Source organism: Ranitomeya imitator, chromosome 1 (genome assembly GCF_032444005.1).
Source record: "Ranitomeya imitator isolate aRanImi1 chromosome 1, aRanImi1.pri, whole genome shotgun sequence".
Classification (NCBI taxonomy): domain Eukaryota; kingdom Metazoa; phylum Chordata; class Amphibia; order Anura; family Dendrobatidae; genus Ranitomeya; species Ranitomeya imitator.
In genome coordinates, this window is record NC_091282.1 from 149,837,908 (window position 1) to 149,860,513 (window position 22,606).

At 43.0% G+C, this 22,606-nt stretch overlaps 1 protein-coding gene across 1 annotated transcript in view; it reads left to right on the plus strand.

The window, feature by feature from the left end:
- ADGRV1 (adhesion G protein-coupled receptor V1) overlaps window positions 1-22,606 on the plus strand; it is a 753,646-nt gene that overhangs the window by 18,494 nt on the left and 712,546 nt on the right. The window lies entirely within an intron of this gene.

Below are 22,606 nucleotides of genomic sequence, written 5' to 3' on the forward strand. Positions count from 1 at the left end.
GGGGGGAATATGTAGCATAGCGACTGGTCATGTGAATGATGGATGGTATGTATCGCAGAGGTGGATGGTCCTGTGATGGAAGCCTGGGTATGTTTTGCTCAAGCAGATCTACTACTTAGGGGTTTGTTTACATTGGGAAGGCTTCCAGGTGATTGGAGAGATGGGTGGGTTCAGTCACCTACAAACCTAGCCAAAGAGGCGTGTCTGAACACGTAAGATGGTTTTGTGTGTAAGGACCTGTGGTGATGTCACGCTCACCTGACTAGCCATGTGACAGGTACTTGGGTGTGGTTACACCTATGTAAAAGAGGTGTGTGTGTAGCACATGATGAGAGAGATTGAATGAGTGTCTGTCAGGGTGGACACACTTCCGTGTGTCCTGGCAGGACACTGCAGAATGGCCTGTGTGTTGGACGGTTCCAATTGGGGACGTCCTGGAAGCGCACAGAGACCATTCCAGGCTGGAGAGCCTGCGTGCTGGACATAGCACGGACGGTTGGTGTTGGGGACTCCTGGGAGTGGAGTCGTCCTGGAAGCACCTGGAGACCGTAGACCTGGACGGTCGGTGTTGGAGGCTCCTGTGAGTGGAGTTGTCCTGGAAGCACCTGGAGACTGTAGACCTGGACGGTCTGTGTTGAGGACCTGGGACTGACATGAAGTCAGTGTAAGAAGTGGAACTTCTGAGAGGTAACCCCGGACAACGGGATTGTAATATACAGCAGAGAAGCCTATCTGCTACGTGAACTGTCCAATGTTTCATGGCTGTAATGAAAAAGACTGTACCCTGTCTGGTTTATGCGGAGTTTAAATAAACCATATGGACTGATATGTGTGAGATATCGTGCCTTAAGTGTTTATCCTGCTGCCAAGCGAGTATCCCCAAGACCCGTAGCGGGTGAAACGCTACACCCCGTACACTGCTCCATTATGCTTTATGGCCCCCATAAGATGCTCCATAGTGTATGCCCCCATACACTGCTCCATTATGGTTTATGGCCCCATAAGATGCTCCATTGTATATGCCCCATATGCTGCAGCGATATATAAAAAAAAAAATACCATACTCACCTATCGTCGCTGGCGGGGACTCCGGCGCGCTGTGGGGGTCAGGTGCCGTTATCGCCGCCAACTCAGGCCCCCCAGCACTTGCTATATTCACCTGTCCCCCGTTCCAGCGCTGTGTGCCGCTCTGTGCTCCGGCTCCTCTGGCTGTGACTGTTCAGTCAGAGGGCGGCGCCGGCACGCATTAAGCACGTCATCGCGCCCTCTGAACTGTGAACGTCACAGCAGAGGACCGGGACACAGAGCCGCACGCAGCGCTGGAACGGGGGACAGGTGAATATAATACTCACCCTCCTGGCGCGTCCACGGTCCCTGCCTCTCTGGTGGAGATCGCGGTATGCGTTCAGTGTTTACGCATAGCGCGATCTCCTGGGAGCATCACTCTGTGGGTCCAGACTGCGCCGGCGCTTGCGCAGTCTATAAAGGCTTCGGACAGAGTGACGCTCCCAGCGTTATATTATAGATTCTAATTTACTGAGTTAATGACTTTTGGGTTTTCATTGGCTGTAAGCCATAATCATAAACATTAACATAAATAAACACTTGAAATAGATCACTCTCTTTGTAATGAATCTATATAATATATGAGTTTCACTTTTTATATTGAAGAACTGAAATAAATGAACTTTTTTTGATGATATTCTAATTTTGTGATAAGCATTGGTATATCTGACTGAGTTTTTGCTCGGCTTTTCTAAGTCGGAACACACACTGAGACTTTATTCTTACTGGTAAAGGAAAATACAATGGAACAGAAGGTGCGAGGCTTCTGCTCACTGGAGCTTACAGTCTATAAGACCTAGATGTATTAATCTTCCTGCCTGCCTGATACCTTACAAAACACTTTGGTTCTATGAAGGCGTGACATTTCCAGAGTGTTTTAGTTCTTTTTTTTTTCTTTGTAGGCTAAAACAAAAACTTATGTACTTACATTTATCTTCACTGTTTTATAAAATGGGTATATACGATTGTTTGTAAACTCACAATTTAAGTCAATTGGAAACATTGACTAAGGGGAATATTTTTCAGAGACACAATCTGTTCCCGTATAGACTACTCATCTGTTTTTTCCACAGAAACATTTTCTTTCTTTACCAGCTTCCAGCATTATTTTATTATAGCATTAACAGGGACTTAATCCAGCCATCTGGTTCAGGCTTGTTCAGGCCATCCGATTTGTGATGCCCGTCTGGTCTTTAGAAATTTCCCACATTTTTAAAGGTTAGACAAGGAGCTACCTTTATGAATGGATTTTGAATAATTCTAATATAGACAATAGACCAGAAGTGGAATAAAAAATGTGCGTCATTCTCTGAAGCACAAGATCTCCTGGCTGGCTATCCCCATGGCTGAAAGGCAATTAGCATTTCAACTAGCCAATTTGGTTAGATGCAATGAAGTGCATGGGTGTGTAATTTGCTTCTCTCTGCTTGATGCTGCTGAGAACTCACCATTGTGTTGTCCTGCCAAAGTAGCTCAGTTTCCAGCATAGTCACAATTGTCTGAGGTCCTACAGCATAAATCAACAAAGACATCGCTGTACATCACGCCATGGGGAAGGAGAGGAGAAGCAGCGACTTATTAATAATTATTAAATGACAGTAATGATAATGGCCACAAAACAGTGTGACCATGTCTAGTGTAATTAGTCCAAGGATTGAATGCATTATTTCCATTAACCTAGTTCAGCTGCTGCCCTTTACCCAGTCTTGGCTTTTATATAGTATTGAAGTAGAAAGGCATAAACTAGTGTAAGGAGCTGTGAAGAGCTTCTAGCTATATACTTGTTTTACATTCAGGCTTGTCAGTGTTATTATGGATGCTGTAGTCTATCAGTGAATGAGAATAATATTTTTACTAAGCAAACATGACCGTTTCACGCAAGCAGAACATGACAGTCCATGTTGTAGGTCTTTTTGCCTGTATAGGGATGATTCTTTTATGCCTATTATCTCATACAATGTGTTGTATATTTCCGGAAGCATGTCTTGTCCAGTTTAGTATTTAGTAAAAATGTTGGAAATGAGTCGCATATGACTTATCATATTTTTCAGACTATAAGACGCACTTTTTCCCAAAAAAATTTGGGAAGAAAAACGGGGGGTGCATCTTATAGTGCGAACGCAGACTTACTGGGGGTTTGCGGCAGAGGTGTGGCAATGCTGCGGCAGTGGGCAGTGCAGAGTACACTTGAGCAGGGTCCCCACTTCAGGATGCTGGCGGCAGAAATGTGGCAGCGCCACAGCCCGGTGTCTACGGTGAGCAGAGTGCATCACCAGTTTCCCAGCAGCCATCTTCCTGAAGCCATGGGCCGCCGGAGGCTTCAGGAAAATGGCTGCTGGAGGCCGTGCGTGCGCAGATTGAAATCTCGGCGGTCCTCGGCTTCAGGAAAATGGCTGCCGAGATCTCAATCTGAGCATGTGTGGCCTACGGTGGCCATTTTCCTGAAGCCAAAGGTGGCCCAAGACTTCAGGTCGATGGCCACAGCGAAACCGGTGATGCACTAAGCTGTGCTCATCGTGGACACCGGACCGTGGCGTCACCACATTTCTGCTGCCGGCATCCTGAAGAAGGGACCCTGCTCCATGATCCACAGCATCGCACCCCAGGACTGCAGCATTGCCCCACTTCTACCGCCGCTGGCATCCTGAGGATGGGACCCTGTTCCAGCTCTGCCTCACCGCCGACATCGGACCTGCAGCATCGCACCCCGGGACTGCAGTATTGCCCCACTTCTGCCACCGCCAGCTTCCTGAGAAAAGGACCCTGCCTTCTGTGACCTGTTGTGAATTCTGTGGCAGAGCTCCCTCCTGTGGTCACAAGTGGTACTTCGGCTGATTCTCTCTATGAGCTTCCGTTGGTGGAGGAAAGTGGTACTGAGGCTTCTGAGTTTCCTTCCTCAGGTGATGTGGTGAAGTCGTTAGGTGCTGCTCTATTTAACTCCACCTAGTGCTTTGATCCTGGCCTCCAGTCAATGTTCTAGTTTTGGACTTGCTTCCTCCTGGATCGTTCCTGTGGCCTGCTGCTCTGCATAGCTAAGTTTCGCTTGTGTTATTTTTGTTATCTGTTTTTTCTGTCCAGCTTGCTTATTTGGTTTTTCTTGCCTGCTGGGAGCTCTGGGACACAGAGGGTGTACCTCCGTGCCGTTAGTCGGTACGGAGGGTCTTTTTGCCCCCTTTGCGTGGTTGTTTGTAGGGTTTTGTGTTGACCGCAAAGTTACCTTTCCTATCCTCGCTCTGTTCAGAAAGTCGGGCCTCACGTTGCTAAATGTATTTCATCTCTACGTTTGTCTTTTCATCTTAACTCACAGTCATTATATGTGGGGGGCTGCCTTTTCCTTTGGGCTATTTCTCTGAGGCAAGGTAGGCTTATTTTCTATCTTCAGGCTAGCTAGTTTCTCAGGCTGTGCCGAGTTGCATAGGGAGCGTTAGGCGCAATCCACGGCTGCCTCTAGTGTGTTTGGAGAGGATTAGGGATTGCGGTCAGCAGAGTTCCCACGTCTCAGAGCTCGTTCTATGTTTTTTGGTTTTGTCAGGTCACTGTATGTGCTCTGACTTCTATGTCCATTGTGGTACTGAATTACCAAATCACAACAGTGACCCCACTGTACCACCGCCGGCTCTCAGGTAGTATACCTTAAATTCGGACAATAAGATGGACCCCCATCTTATAAAAATCTTTTTTCTGGCATTTTCCAACCCAAAATTGGTTTTAGCATACCGGTAAATGTTATGTTGTATGTGTATTGCATTGCATGTAGCACACAACTACAAAGACATTTCTTGAATTTTGCAATACAACATTGTATAATATTTGTGTCAAAAGACCAAAGTCATTGTACAGCCCCAACCATTATGAATCGGCAAGAACATCTGTACCTTCAGCCCCGGGCCTGTTTTCACCTTCCTGACCAGGTCAAATTTTACAATTCTGACCAGTGTCACTTTATGTAGTAATAACTCTTGAACTCTTCAATGTTCCCAATAATTATGAGATTGTTTTTTCACGACACTTTGTACTTCATATTGTTGGTAAATGTAGGCCGATATTTTTATTTATGAAAATATTGTAATTTTGGCACAGATTTCACAATTTTCAATGCCTTTAAACCAGATAGTTATATCACACAAAACAAAGCATAATAAATAAATAAATACATGAATTAATTAATATCATTTACCACATGACTACTTTTATATCAACTTCATTTTTTAAACATTTTTTATGTTAGTAAGTTAAAAGGGTTAAAAGTTGATCAGCAATATCTTGTTTTTTCAACACCAATATTTTTAGGGGCTGCATTACATTTGAGGTGACTTTGAGGGGCCTATGTGACCAAACGTAACACTATTTTAAAATTGCAACCCTCAAAGTGCTCGAAACTACATTCAATACGTTTATTAACCTGTCAGGTGCTTCACAAGGAATTAAAGCAATTTGAAAGGAAAACATGAACATTTTACTTTTTCCCACAATAATGTTGCTTTTCCCTAAATTTAGCATTTTTACAAGGATAACAGAAGAAAATGGACTGTAAAATTTTATGTACAATTCCTCCTGAGTACACCGATTTGACTCTTGTCATATTTGCAGAACTCCTAATGTCCCTTACCAGTACAACCCCCCACAAGTGACCCCATTTTTAAACTAGACTCCTCATGGAATTTATCTAGCTGTGGGGTAAGCATATTGAACCCGTAGGTGTTGCACAGACATTTATAAAGTTTATCCTTGAACATACAAAAAAAATTAATTTTTCCCACAAACTGTTGTTTTAGCACCATTTTTTTAAATTTTCACAAGGGTAACAGGAGGATATGGACCCCACAAAAAATTTGATGTGCAATTTCTCTTGTGTACAGTGAAAACTACTGTTTGGGCGGATGGCAGGGCTTGGAAGACAAGAAGGAGCTCCATTTGACTTTTGGAACGCTAAATTGGCTGGAAAAGATAGCGGATGCCATGTCACTTTTGAAGAGCCCCTGATGTGCCTAAACAGTGGAAACCCCAACAAGTGACACCATTTTTTTAAATTACACCTCAAAGAATGTGTTTAGAAGAGTGGTAAGCAGGTGCTTCATAGAATTTAAAAAAATTTGAGCTGTGAAAATGAAAAAATACATTTTTTTTCACAAAAATGAAGTTTTTGACCCATATTTTTAATTTTCACAAGGATGACAGGAGAAAATATACCATATAATTTGTTGAGCAATTTCTACAGTGTACACTGGTATCCCATATGCAATGGAAAACTACCGTTTGGGTGCACCACAGGGCTTGCAAGAAAGGAGCATTATTTGATTTTTGGAGAACAAAATTCGCTCTAATAGATTGCGGATGCCATGTTGCATTTGAAGAGCCTCTGACAGGCCAAAACAACAAAAACCACCACAAGTGACCCATAAGTGAATAGAATTGTATAACATTGAGCTGAATCAATGGAAAATTATATTTTTTTTCCATTAAAATGTTCCTTTTGCACCAAGTTTTTAAATTTTCAGAAAGGGTAATACAAGAAAATGAACATTACAGTTTGTTATATACTTTTTCCTGAGTGTGCCAATACCCCATCGGTGGTTGAAAACTACTTTTGAGGCATTGTACAAAGCTTAGAAAGGATGGATTGCACATTTTGCTTGAATATTTTGAGGGTGCCATGTCACATATACAGAGACCCTGACATGCCAGAAAAACAGACCCCCCATAGATGCCCCATTTTACAAACTACACCTCTCAATTAATTAATCTAGGTGTGCATTGAACATATTGACACCACATGTGCCTCACAGAATTTTGTACCATTTGGCGGAGAAGAAACAATAATTATGTTTTTATCACTAAAATGTTGTTTTAGCCTAAGATTTTACATTTTCACATAGAGAAATGGGTAAAAATGGCACCAATATTTGTCACACAATTTCTGTTGAACGTGGCAATACCCCATATGTGGCTGTGCAATACTTATCTGAGTTATGCATTATTACAAACCATTCCAGATTTAATCTCACAGTGCTGTCAGCTCTTACACTCCCCCCACACTAATTGCTGCGAGATGAGATGTGGAAGTGTTTGTAATGATGCGTACATCGGCTTGGCTTTATCTCTATATAGTAGCTGCAGAGTTATGCATCATTACAAAGACTTCCAGATCTCATCTTACAGTTCTGTGAGCTCTGACTCCCCCCTTCCCCTACTTTGAGTGCTGTAAAATGAGAACTGACATGATTTGCAATTATACAAAACTCAGAAATCCACCCACGGCTGTTAACATGTTAAATGCTGCTGTCAATCTCTAGCATCGGCATTTAACATTCAAAAGTACAACTCGTCTAGCAAAAAAAAAAAGCCCTCACATGGCCATATTGACAGAAAAATAAAAAAGTTATGGCTCTGGGAAGAAGGGGAGCAAAAGACAGGGAAGCAAAAACGGAAATACCCATGGTCCTTAAGGGATTAAAGATACATTTAAATGTTTTTTTTACATATAACAACATAGGACAAATATAATGACAGTGTGTTAAGACCTAGCATGTTTTCAATCATGTATAAAAAATAATAAGAAATTGAGAGTGTCACCATAAAAACTATTTTAGATATTTATAGTGTAGGGTTAGAGTAAAGGTAAGGATAAATTAAACTTACTGTGTACCAAGTAGATCAATTACTTTTCTTTTTTATTCAAATACCGTATATATACTCGAGTATAAGCCGACCCGAGTATAAGCCGACCCCCCTACTTTTGCCACAAAAAACTGGGAAAACTTATTGACTCGAGTATAAGCCTAGGGTAGGAAATGCAGCAGCTACCGGTGAATTTCAAAAATAAAAATAGATGCTCCATACCGTTCATTATTGCCCCATAAGATGCTCCATATAAAGCTGTGCCACATATAATGCTGCATACCGTTCATTATTGCCCCATAGATGCTCTGTATAAAGCTGTGCCACATATAATGCTGCATATTGTTCATTATTGCCCCATAGAAGCTCCATATAAAGCTGTGCCACATATATGCTCTGCACCGTTCATTATTGCCCCATAGATGTGCCATATAAAACTGTGCCATATAGTGCTCTGCACCGTTCATTATTGCCCCATAGATGCTCCTTATAAAGCTCTGCCATATAGTGCTCTGCACCGTTCATTATTGCCCCATAAATGCTCCTTATAAAGCTCTGCCATATAGTGCTCTGCACCGTTCATTTGTGCCCCATAGATGCTCCTTATAAAGCTCTGCCATATAGTGCTCTGCATCGTTCATTTGTGCCCCATAGATGCTCCTTATAAAGCTCTGCCATACAGTGCTCTGCACCGTTCATTATTGCCCCATAAATGCTCCTTATAAAGCTCTGCCATATAGTGCTCTGCACCGTTCATTTGTGCCCCATAGATGCTCCTTATAAAGCTCTGCCATATAGTGCTCTGCATCGTTCATTTGTGCCCCATAGATGCTCCTTATAAAGCTCTGCCATACAGTGCTCTGCACCGTTCATTTGTGCCCCATAGATGCTCCTTATAAAGCTCTGCTATATAGTGCTCTGCACCTTTCATTTGTGCCCCATAGATGCTCCTTATAAAGCTGTGCCATATAGTGCTCTGCACCGTTCATTTGTGCCCCATAGATGCTCCTTATAAAGCTGTGCTACCAGTATATATAATGCTGCCTGCGGCTGCTGCAATAAAAAAAAAAAAATGCCATACTCACCTCTCTTGCTTGCAGCTCCCGGCGTCTCGTCCCGACGTCTCTCCGCTCTGACTGATCAGGCAGAGGGTGGCGCGCACACTATATGCGTCATCACGCCCTCTGACCTGAACAGTCAGTGCGGAGAGACGCCGGGAAGATGGAGCGGCGCCCGGCGGGTGGAACGTGGACAGGTGAATATGTAATACTTACCTGCTCCCGGCGTCCCGCTCCTTCTCCCGGACAGCTGGTCTCCGGGTGCTGCAGCCTCTTCCTCTATCAGCGGTCACCGTTACCGCTGATTAGAGAAATGAATATGCGGCTCCACCCCTATGGGAGTGGAGTCCATATTCATTTCTCTAATGAGCGGTCCCACGTGACCGCTGAACAGGGGAAGAGCTGCGGCACCCGAAGACCGTGGGACTGCAGGGACAGCGCCAGGATCGCCGGGACTAGGTAAGTATGCCTCAGCGCCCTCTCCGCCTCACCCGCCGACCCCACCGCCGACCGTGACTCGAGTATAAGCCAAGAGGGGCACATTCAGCCCAAAAATTTGGGCTGAAAATCTCGGCTTATACTCGAGTATATACGGTAATATTTTTACATTTAAGGACATAGTACTTGTAGATGCGAAGGCTTGTTTCTAAAATGTAGTAAAAGAAAGTGTCAAGTATCTATATTTGGTACTGTACAAAAGTTTTAGACAGGTGTGGAAAGAATATTTTAAAAAATGGAAATGCTAAGATTATTTTTATAAATTTTCAAAATGCAACGTGAATGCACAAATCAACTTATTATTAAATGTAACCACCCTTTGCCTTCAAAACACTTTCACCCCTTCACCCCGAGGCCTGTTTTCAACTTTCTGACCGGGCCATTTTTTGCAATCCTGACCACTGTCACTTTGAGGTCATAACTCTGAAATACTTCAATGGATCCTGGTGATTCTGAGACTGTTTTCTCGTGACATATTGTACTTTATGATAGTGGTAACATTTCTTCGTTATGACTTGCGTTTATTTGTTTAAAAAAACGGAAATTTGTCGAACATTTTGCAATTTTCAAATTTTTGTTTTTTATGCCCTTAAATTATTAGTCATATCATACAAAATAGTTAATAAATAACATTTCCCACATGTCTGCTTTACCTCAGCACAGTTTTGGAAACATAATATTTTTTGTTAGGAAGTTATAAGGGTTAAAAGTTGACCAGCGATTTTCTCATTTTTACAATAAAATTTGCAAAACCATTTTTTTTTAGGGACCACATTACATTTAAAGTCACTTTGAGGGGTCTATATGATAGAAAATATCCAAAAGTGACATCATTCTAAAAACTGCACCCCTCATGGTGCTGAAAACCTCATTCAATAAGTTAATTAACCCTTGAGGTGCTTCACAGGAATTTTTGGAATATTAAAAAAAAATGAACATTTAACTTTTTTTCACAAAAAATTTACTTCAGATCCAATTTGTTTTATTCTACCAAGGGTAACAGGAGAAATTGAACACCAAAAGTTGTTGTACTACTTGTCCTGAGCATGGAGATACCCCATATGTGGGGGTAGACCACTGTTTGAGCGCATGGCAGAACTTGGAAGTGAAGGAGCGCCGTTTGACTTTTCAGTGCAAAATTGGCTGGAATTGAGATCGGACGCCATGTCACGCTTAGAGAGCCCCTGATGTGCCTACACAGTGGAAACCCCCCACAAGTGACACCATTTTGGATCATAGACACCCTAGGGAACTTATCTAGATGTGTGGTGAGCTCTTTAAACCCCCAAGTGCTTAACAGAAGTTTATAATATAGAGCTGTAAAAATAAAAAATCATATTTGTTTCACAAAAATGATCTTTTCACCCCCAATTTTTTATTTTCCCAAGGGTCACAAGAGAAATTGGACTTCAAATATTGTTGTCCGATTTGTCCTGAGTACGCTGATACCCCATATGTGGGGGTAAACCACTGTTTGTGCGCACAGCAGAGCTCAGAAGGGAAGGAACACTGTTTGACTTTTCAATGCAAAATTGGCGGGAATTGAGATTGAACACCGTGTCGCATTTGGAAAGCCCCTGATGTGCCTAAACAGTGGAAACCCTCCAATTCTAACTCCAACCCTAACCCCAACACACCCCTAACCCTAATCCCAACCATAACCCTAACCACACCCCTAAATTGAACACACCCCTAATCCTAATCCCAACCCTTATCCCAGCCGTAAACGTAATCCAAACCCTAAGTCCAACTCTACCCCAACCCTAACTTTATCCCGAACACTAACCATAACTTTAGCCCAAACGTTAGCCCCAACCCTAATCCTAAAGGCAAAATGGAAATAAACACATTTTTTATTCTATTATTTTTCCCTAACCAAGGGGGTGATAAAGGGGGTCTTGATTTACTATTTATAACGTTTTTTTATGTTTGGCAGCTGTCACACGCTAAAAGATGCTTTTTAATGCAAAAAATATTTTTTGCATCACCACATTTTGAGAGCTATAATTTTTCCATATTTTGGCCCATTAAGTCATTGTTTTTTGCGGGACGAGTTGATGTTTCTATTGGTGCCATATTTGGGCACATGACATTTTTTGATCGCTTTTTATTATGATTTTTGGGAGGCAGAATGAACAACAACCAGCAATTCATGAATTTCTTTTGGGTGGGGCGTTTATACCGTTCGGCATGTGGTAAAATTGATAAGGCAGTTTTATTCTTCAGGTCAGTGCGATTACAAAGATACCTCATTTATATAATTTTTTTTATGTTTTAGCGCTTTTATACAATAAAAACTATTTTATATAAAAAATAATTGTTTTTGCATCGCTTTATTCTGAGAGTTATAACTTTTTTCACTAATGGTGCTGTATGGCAGCTCATCTTTTGCAGGACAAGATGATGTTTTCAGCGGTACCATGTTTGTTTATATCTGTCTTTTTGATCACGTGTTATTCCACTTTTTGTTCGGTGGTATGATGATAAAGCATTGTTTTTTGCTTCGTTTTTTATTTATTTTTTTACGGTGCTCACTGAAGGAGTTAACTAGTGGGACAGTTTAATAGGTCGGGTCGTTAAGGTCACGGGGATACCAAATATGTGTACTTTTATTGTTTTTTTATTTACATAAAGAAATGTATTTATTGGAACAATATACTGTATATATATTTTTTTCTTTATTTAGGAATTTAAAAAAATATATTTTTACACCCTATAATATTATTTTTTTTACTTTGTCCCAGGGTGGGACATCACTATATAGTGTCAGATCGCTGATCTGACACTTTTCACATCACTGTGTCAAATCAGCGATCTGACAGGCAGTGCAGGAGGCTTGCCAGTGCCTGCTCTCAGCAGGCACTGACAAGCCACCTCCCTGCAAGACCCGGGAGGACCCCGTGGCCATCTTGGATCTGGGGGCCTGCAGGGAGGAGACCCTTGGAACAATGCAATCACATCGCGTTGTTCTGAGGGTTTCAGGGAATCACGCAGAGTGCCCCCTCCCTATGCGATGCTTCCCTATGCCGCCGGAATGCTGCAATCTTGTTTGATCTCAGTGTTGCGGGGGAAAAGTGCCGGGAGCGGTCCGTGACCGCTCCTGGCACATAGTGCTGGATGTCAGCTGTGATAATCAGCTGACACCCGGCCGCGATCGCATCATATTCGTTTTCAGCACTACAAAAGTAATTGAGTTTAACTGTTTTTGTCTCTGAAACAATTTGGCTGAAGAACAGTGGGATATAAAAATAAAGAACTATAAAATAATGTGTTTGCATAAATATGCACACCTGTAAATTAATAGTTTGTTGAAGTAACCTTTGAATTTATGACAGCTTTCAGTCTGTTTGGGTAGAAATCTATCAGCATGGCACATCTAGAAGTGGCAACCTTTGTCCTCTTATCCTTGCAGTAGTGCTCCAAATCTGTCAGATTGTGAGAGCATCCCCTGTGAACAACACCCTGTTCAGCTCACCCACAGAGTGTTAATTGGATTTAGGTCTGGGCTCTGGCTAAACTTTGATCTTCTTCTGGCAAAACCATTATTTTTTTTGATTTAGAGGTATGCTTACAGTCATCGTCTTCAGTTTTTAGCAGAGGTCTGAAGGTTTTGTTGCAAAATTGACTGAAATTTGGATCTGTTCATAATTCCCTCTGCATTGACTAAAGTTTTAGTTTTAGCTGCTGAAAAATCAACCTAAAGCATAATGCTGCCACTATTCATCACTGTTGGTATGGTATTCATTTGGTGATGGACTTTGGCGATGGATGGACTTCTAAATTATCATGGACTTCTAAATTAGTCTTAGGGGATGTGTTTATATGTTCAGGTATTTAGAAACAGTTTTAAATCCAAAGACAAAAGTATATAAAAAAAATAGAAGAATCAGCTTTTGCTTTAATCCTCTTTAACATGGGCATATTTGTGATATTTATTTAATCCGTTTTATACTATGTTATACTACTGTATGCTACAGTAGGTCATTTATTTAATTTAACTGACAAGTGTTGACTTGTGTCAAATAAAGAAGTTGAGTTCTTTGATTTAGAAAAAAAAGAACTTTTTCTTATTTATTATGTTGCAAAAAATAAATTCCAATATGAGCATAATAGGAAACAGATTATAAACAGTCCCTAGTGTCTTCACCATAAATGTACTAACAGTTGAGAATATTGCGTGTAGTGATCGGCAGTTTCTGCACCTGTCTGGACCTCATGCAGCAGAACATGGATGCTGTGATGTGCGCAATATGTATTAAGACTGGCTTTGGATTATCCTTAGTCTAAATAAATAATATCATATATGAAATTATTATATGAAGTTCTGGCAAACTCCTTATACCTTCATGTAGTTTCATTAAGAAAACTCTAGCTTATGGTTGTTCATGGCTCGGAATAGATTATTCATTGGGATAAAATATATACCTGCAAATGTCTCAACCATACCCAGAAATACTTGACTATATAAAGATATTCATCCAAAATAATTGTAATATTATCAAGACCTAATTATATGACTGAGCTGCAAAAAATGTGACGGCAGAGACCATGAGTGGCCGCTAAGGAGGAGAAGGTTTTACTGAATTATTGATAATAATTATGAAACCTCTCTTAGAACTGGAGTACATAGTCTTCAACATCCATTAGTCTTAGAAATAGAAGACTTGTAACGTAAGACGTTGTTAGCATCCCTGGAAAAGGTTCTGCGGCTGGTATTGATTACTTGCTCTGCTCACTCAGGGAAGACATCGGCACATACTGTAGTAAGTACACCCAAAGTCTATGTATTTCTCCTTATTGCTACTGCTGTATCACTTGTAGATGGAATTATTGTGCAAACTGTACATACTGGGCTCTTGAGATTCACAGCAACATTTTGTGCATGCCAGTTTTAGCATTAAGGTAGCATTAAGCTACACTAGGTAATGGACAGTTTTATGGTATGTGCACACAGAATTATTTGAGGAGTCTTTCGGAGGTCCTCTCCGAAAGAGACCGGAAAATTCACTGACAAAAATGCTTGAAACACTCTTCATATTCATTTATATTGTAAAACCGATTGCTTTTCATATGTTCCATCATCTGAGCCTTTTTCTTCCTCTTCAGGTTTGGAAAAATGCTTGGTGACAAAAAAAAGAAAGTGCATTTCACTTCTTTGTAGCTGATCCAGATGGAAAATGCCCCAAATTAGACACTGTCCAATCAAAAGGCTTAAAAAAGGCTCAGGAAAAAAAAACTGCAAAGCCACTTAAAAATATCTTCAAAACTGCTTCAGTAAATGAAAAACTCCTATGAGGCTCTGTTCAGACTGCTCTCTTGGCAGTAAGAACACTGCATTCAAAACTCCTATTTTCGTGGCATTTTTGTTGCGTTTATTTCCAGCATATTTAGAGGTGCGAAATACATTTATGCTCTAAGTACAGTACACGTTTAAAGGGAATCTGTCACCACTGTTTTGGCATATCATGTAAAAATATCATTCATTTCAGTGTTACCTATGATTCATCATAACAGTACTTTTGATACCCCTTGACTCCTCACCTTTGATCAATAAATACCGTTTATTTCCCCCCTTCTGTCTTGCTCTATGCATTTCTTTCTGGTAATTCCTGCGCCCGTACTGTTACCGCGCGTGCACATTCAAATGGTCTTTCGTGTGTACGCACTATGCTTTGCCCAACAGTGAGCAAAGCATAAAATCATTATTGCGCATGCGCCGGCATACGCCATTACCTTCTATGGCCCGGAAGTATTGCGGCAAAGCATACTGCGCACGCGCAAAAGCCCATTTGATTGCGCATGCGCGGTAATGCTACGTGATCTGTGATATTCACAGAAACTAATATGTACAGAAAGCCGAGAAGGGGGATGAAGACGGACAAAAAGCCCCGCCCATCGGACCGCACTGAGCAGATAAACATACACTGCGGGAGGAATATAAACGGTATTTATTGATCAACGGTGGAGAGTCAAGGGGTATTAAAAGTACTTTTATAATGCATAGGTAACGCTGAATTGAATGATATTTTTACATGATATGTCAAAAAAGTGGTGACAGATTCCCTTTAACCCCTTCCCGACCTGTGACACAGCGTATGCGTCATGAACGTCGGTGCCAATCCGACCTGTGACGCATATGGTGTGTCACAGAATGATCGCGTCCCTGCAGATCGGGTGAAAGGGTTAACTCCCATTTCACCCGATCTGCAGGGACAGGGGGAGTGGTAGTTTAGCCCAGGGGGGGTGGCCTCACCCCCCCGTGGCTACGATCGCTCTGATTGGCTGTTGAAAGTGAAACTGCCAATCAGAGCGATTTGTAATATTTCACCTAAAAAACTGGTGAAATATTACAATCCAGCCATGGCCGATGCTGCAATATCATCGGCCATGGCTGGAAACACTTATGTGCACCCACCCCAGCCCACCGATCGCCCCCCCCCAGCCCTCCGATCTGTGCTCCGCTCCCCTCCGTCCTGTGCTCCGCTCCCCCGTCCTCCTGTCCGCTCCCCCTGTGCTCCAATCACACCCCCGTGCTTCAATCAAACCCCCCGCACTCCGATCCCCCCGTGCTCCGATCCACCCCCCCACACAGCGATCCCCCACCCTGTGCTCCAATCCACCCCCCTGTGTTTCGATCCACCCCCCCGTGCTCCGATGCCCCCCCGTGCCCTGATCTTCCCCCCCTTATACTTACCGAGCCTCCCGGGGTCCGTCCGTCTTCTCCCTGGGCGCCGCCATCTTCCAAAATGGCGGGCGCATGTGCAGTGCGCCCGCCAAATCTGCCGGCCGGCAGATTCGTTCCAGAGTGAATTTTGATCACTGAGATATAACCTATCTCAGTGATCAAAATAAAAAAAATAGTAAATGACCCCCCCCTTTGTCACCCCCATAGGTAGGGACAATAAAAAAAAATAGAGATTTTTTTTTCCACTAAGGTTGGGGTAAGAACTAGGGGTAGGGGTAGGGTTAGGGGTAGGGGTAGGGTTAGGGTTAGGGGTAGGGTTAGGGGTAGGGTTAGGGGTAGGGGAAGGGTTAGGGGTAGGGTTAGGGTTCGGGATGTGCACACGTATTCTGGTCCTCTGCGGATTTTTCCGCAGAGGATTTGATAAATCCGCAGTGCTAAACCGCTGTGGATTTACCGCGGTTTTTCTGCGCATTTCACTGCGGTTTTACAACTGCGATTTTCTATTGGAGCAGTTGTAAAACCGCTGCGGAATCCGCAGAAAGAAGCGACATGCTGCGGAATGTAAACCGCTGCGTTTCCGTGCAGTTTTTCTGCAGCATGTGTACAGCGATTTTTGTTTCCCATAGGTTTACATTGAACTGTAAACTCATGGGAAACTGCTGCGGATCCGCAGCGTTTTCCGCAGCGTGTGCACATACCTTTAGAATTAGGCTATGTGCACATGGTGCGGATTTGGCTGCGGATTCGCAGCAGTGTTCCATCAGGTTTACAGTACCATGTAAACATATGGAAAACCAAATCCGCTGTGCCCATGGTGCGGAAAATACCACGCGGAAACGCTGCGTTGTATTTTCCGCAGCATGTCAATTCTTTGTGTGGATTCCGCAGCATTTTACACCTGTTCCTCAATAGGAATCCACAGGTGAAATCCGCACAAAAAACACTGGCAATCCGCGGTAAATCCGCAGGTAAAACGCAGTGCCTTTTACCAGCGGATTTTTCAAAAATGGTGCGGAAATATCTCACACGAATCCGCAACGTTGGCACATAGCCTTAGGGTTAGGGTTGGGTTGGAATTAGGGTTGTGGTTAGGGTTAGGGGTGTGTTGGGGATAGGGTTGTGGTTGGTTAGGGGTGTGTTGGGGTTAGGGTTGTGATTAGGGTTACGGCTACAGTTGGGATAAGGGTTAGGGGTGTGTTGGCGTCAGAATTGAGGGGTTTCCACTGTTTAGGCACATCAGGGGGTCTCCAAACGCAACATGGCGCCACCATTGATTCCAGCCAATCTTGTATTCAAAAAGTCAAATGGTGCTCCCTCACTTCCGAGCCCCGACGTGTGCCCAAACAGTGGTTTACCCCCACATATAGGGTACCAGCATACTCAGGACAAACTGCGCAACAATTACTGGGGTCCAGTTTCTCCTGTTACCCTTGAGAAAATAAAAAAATTGCTTGCTAAAACATCATTTTTGAGGAAAGAAAAATGATTTTTTATTTTCACGGCTCTGCGTTGTAAACGTCTGTGAAGCACTTGGAGGTTCAAAGTGCTCACCACATATCTAGATAAGTTCCTTGGGGGGTCTAGTTTCCAAAATGTGGTCACTTGTGGGGGGTTTCTACTGTTTAGGCACACCAGGGGCTCTGCAAACGCAACGTGACGTCCGCAGACCATTCCATCAAAGTCTGCATTTCAAAAGTCACTACTTCCCTTCTGAGCCCCGACGTGTGCCCAAACAGTGGTTTACCCCCACACATGGGGTATCAGCGTACTCAGGAGAAACTGGACAACAACTTTTGGGGTCCAATTTCTCCTGTAACCCTTGGGAAAATAAAAATATTCTGGGCTAAAAAATTATTTTTGAGGAAAGAAAACGTATTTATTATTTTCATGGCTCTGCGTTATAAACTTCTGTAAAGCACTTGGGGGTTGAAAGTGCTCACCACATATCTAGAGAAGTTCCTTTGGGGGTCTAGTTTCCAAAATGGGGTCACTTGTGGGGGGTTTCTACTGTTTAGGCACACCAGGGGCTCTGCAAACGCAACGTGACGCCCACAGACCATTCCATTAAAGTCTGCATTTCAAAAGTCACTACTTCCCTTCTGAGCCCCGACGTGTGCCCAAACAGTGGTTTACCCCACACATGGGGTATCAGCGTACTCAGGAGAAACTGGACAACAACTTTTGGGGTCAAATTTCTCCTGTTACCCTTGGGAAAGTAAAAAATTGCGGGCTAAAAAATCATTTTTGAGAAAATAAATTTTTTTTTTTATTTTCATGGCTCTGCGTTATAAACTTCTGTGAAGCACTTGAGGGTTCAAAGTGCTCACCACACATCTAGATTAGTTCCTTTGGGGGTCTAGTTTCCAAAATGGGGTCACTTGTGGGGGAACTCCAATGCATAGGCACACAGGGGCTCTCCAAACTCGACATGGTGTCCGCTAACAATTGGAGCTAATTTTCCATTCAAAAAGTCAAAAGGCGCGCCTTTCCTTCCGAGCCCTGCCGTGTGCCCAAACAGTGGTTTACCCCCACATATGAGGTATCAGCGTACTCGGGAGAAATTGCTCAACAAATTTTAGGATCCATTTTATCCTATTGCCCATGTGAAAATGAAAAAATTGAGGCGAAAATTTTTTTTTTGTGAAAAAAAAGTACTTTTTCATTTTTACGGATCAATTTGTGAAACACCTGAGGGTTTAAAGTGTTCACTAGGCATCTAGATAAGTTCCTTGGAGGGTCCAGTTTCCAAAATGGGGTCACTTGTGGGGGAGCTCCAATGTTTAGGCACACAGGGTCTCTCCAAACGCGACATGGTGTCCGCTAACGATGGAGATAATTTTTCATTCAAAAAGTCAAATGGCGCTCCTTCCCTTCCGAGCCTTACCATGTGCCCAAACAGTGGTTTACCCTGACATGTGAGGTATCAGTGTACTCAGGAGAAATTGCCCAACAAATTTTAGGATCCATTTTATCCTGTTGTCCATGTGAAAATGAAAAAATTGAGGCTAAAAGAATTTTTTTGTGAAAAAAAAGTACTTTTTCATTTTTACGGATCAATTTGTGAAGCTCCTGGGGGTTTAAAGGGCTCACTATGCATCTAGATAAGTTCCTTGGGGCGTCTAGTTTCCAAAATGGGGTCACTTGTCGGGGAGCTCCAATTTTTAGGCACACGGGGGCTCTCCAAACGTGACATGGTGTCCGCTAAAGAGTGCAGCCAATTTTTCATTCAAAAAGTCAAATGGCGCTCCTTCCCTTCCAAGCCCTGCCGTGCGCCCAAACAGTGGTTTACCCCCACATATGAGGTATCAGCGTACTCAGGACAAATTGGACAACAACTTTCGTTGTTCAGTTTCTCCTTTTACCATTGGGAAAATAAAAAAATTGTTGCTGAAAAATCATTTTTGTGACTAAAAAGTTAAATGTTCATTTTTTCCTTCCATGTTGCTTCTGCTGCTGTGAAGCACCTGAAGGGTTAATAAACTTCTTGAATGTGGTTTTGTGCACCTTGAGGGGTGCAGTTTTTAGAATGGTGTCACTTTTGGGTATTTTCAGCCATATAGACCCCTCAAACTGACTTCAAATGTGAGGTGGTCCCTAAAAAAAATGGTTTTGTAAATTTCGTTGTAAAAATGAGAAATCGCTGGTCAAATTTTAACCCTTATAACTTCCTAGCAAAAAAAAATTTTGTTTCCAAAATTGTGCTGATGTAAAGTAGACGTGTGGGAAATGTTATTTATTAACTATTTTGTGTCACATAACTCTCTGGTTTAACAGAATAAAAATTCAAAATGTGAAAATTGCGCAATTTTCAAAATTTTCGCCAAATTTCCGTTTTTATCACAAATAAGCACAGAATTTATTGACCTAAATTTACCACTAACATGAAGCCCAATATGTCACGAAAAAACAATCTCAGAACCGCTAGGATCCATTGAAGCGTTCCTGAGTTATTACCTCATAAAGGGACACTGGTCAGAATTGCAAAAAACGGCAAGGTCTTTAAGGTCAAAATAGGCTGGGTCATGAAGGGGTTAATAACATTAGTTTTAATCTTCAACCAGCAATGGGAAAATGCCATTGCATTTTTTGACTTTCTCAATGTTTTCTATTGGGAAAAATATGTTTAACACGTCTGAACCTTTTATTTTTATTGAGGCATATGCACATATAATACTTTCTTATGGGTTTGTATTGTGACCTGTGACCTAATGCGACTGTAACATGGAGTCACATATGTTTCCAAATGTTCTGTTCTCTGCCGCTGGTCACATGTGACTCAGTTGCCTTAGACTTGAAGGGGTTTTCAACAAAAGTTGTTTTTAATCAATAGATCGTGGAATAATAATAACTTTCACGATTGAATGTGTTTAAATAAAATGTTCCTGTGCTGAGATAATCTTATAAATGTGCCCCTGCTGTGTACTGTGTAATGGCCGAGTCTGACCAAACAGGGGCATGGTTTGATCATAACACAGCTCCTAGACAGGGCAGGAAACAAAAGAGTATATAGACAGGACAGCATGGGATCACAGCTGATTGTTTCTGTGAAGTAAAACAGGCAAGGATATGTTTTATCTCACAAAAACAATCAGCTGTGATCCCGTGCTGTCCTGTCAGTATACTCTTTTGCTTCCTCCCCTGCCCAAGAGCTGTGGTATGATCAGACCATGTCCCTGTACGGTCAGACATTGCCATTACAGTACACAGCAGGGGCACATTTTTAAGATTATCTCAGCACAGGAACATGTTTTTTTTTAACACATCCAATTGTGAAACATATCATTTCAAGATCTATTGATTAAAATCAACTTTTATTCGTGGGAAAACCTCTTTAAATACAAGTTGAATGTGACTGTGATTTGCATGTAATTGATTGGTGATATGTTTTTTTTTTTTTTAACCCCTTAGCGACCGCCGATACGCCTTTTAACGGCGGCCGCTAAGGGTACTTAAACCACAGCGCCGTTAATTAACGGCGCTGTGGAAAAAGTCCATAGCGCCCCCCAGAGGCCGATTTTCTCCGGGGTCTCGGCTGCCCAGAGAACATGATTCGGGGGGTTTTTAACCCACCCAGCATTTGCGATCGCCGGTAATTAACCGTTTACCGGCGATCGCAAAAAAAAACAAAAAAAAACGCGATCTCTTTTTAATTTCTCTGTCCTCCGATGTGATCGCACATCGGAGGACAGAGAAAAGGGGTCCCAGGTGGCCCCCCAATACTCACCTAGCTCCCCCGATGCTCCTCGTGTCTCCCGGTGGGCGCCGCCATCTTCAAAATGGCGGGCGCATCGGGAGAATCTTTGGGGTCTCGGCTGCCGGGGGTAGCCGAGACCCCAAAGAGCATGATCGGGGTCGGTATTACCTGTTTTGCGATCGCCGGTAATTAACTGTTTACCGGCGACCGCAAAAAAAAAAAAAAAGTAAAGTGTAAGGGTATGTTCACACGTTCAGGATTTCCATCCTTTTTTTTTCAGGACAGTTTTTTTTAAAAAACTGCAGCTCTTGGCAGAAAACGCAGGTCCTTTTTTTGTCCTTTTTTTATGCGTTTTTGATGCGTTTTTTGATGCGTTTTTTGATGCGTTTTTTGATGCGTTTTTTGATGCGTTTTTTTACTGTGTGTTTCCTAGGAAGCTTTTTAGGGCTAAAATGGCTGAAAATACCCTAACCCTACCCCTAACCCTAACCCTACCCCTACCCCTACCCCTAACCCTAACCCTACCCCTAACCCTACCCCTAACCCTACCCCTACCCCTAACCCTACCCCTACCCCTAACCCTACCCCTACCCCTAACCCTACCCCTAACCCTACCCCTAACCCTAACCCTAACCCTAACCCTACCCCTAACCCTACCCCTAACCCTAACCCTATTCTAACCTTAGTGAAAAAAAAAAAAAAAAATTCTTAATTTTTTTATTGTCCCTACCAATGGGGGTGACAAAGTGGGGGGGGTGTCATTTACTATTTTTTTATTTTGATCACTGAGATAGGTTATATCTCAGTGATCAAAATGCACTTTGGAGCGAATCTGCCGGCCGGCAGATTCGGCGGGCGCACTGCGCATGCGCCCGCCATTTTGCAAGATGGCGGCGCCCAGGGAGAAGACGGCCGGACGGACACCGGGACGCCGGGTAAGTATAAGGGGGGGAGATTAGGGCACGGGGGGGGGCATCGGAGCACTGGGGGGGGCATCGGAGCACGGGGGGGGGCATCGGAGCACGGGGGGGGGCATCGGAGCACGGGGGGGCAGCCACACTCCGCCCACGCACTTCCGCCCGCTCCCCCGCACTTCCTGCTGCAGCGGTTCTGCACATCAAATCGCAGTAAAACCCGCAGATATATTTTTGATCTGCGGGTTTTACTGCGATTTTGACCTCACAATGGAGGTCTATGGGTGCAGAACCGCTGCGGTTCAGGAAGAAGAATTGACATGCTCCTTCTTTTTTCCGGGAGCTATTCAGCGCGGCTTTTTTTTTACAATTTCCGGACCATGTGCACAGTGTGTCCTGTTTTCCATAGGGTACAGTGTACTGTACCCTGCATGGAAAACAGCTGCGGAACCGCAACGGCAAAACCGCCGCGGTTCCGCGGTAAAAAACGCACTGTGTGAACATGGCCTAATTCTCTGTCCTCTGATGTGATCGCACATCAGAGGACAGAGAAATAGGGGGATTCGGGGACCCT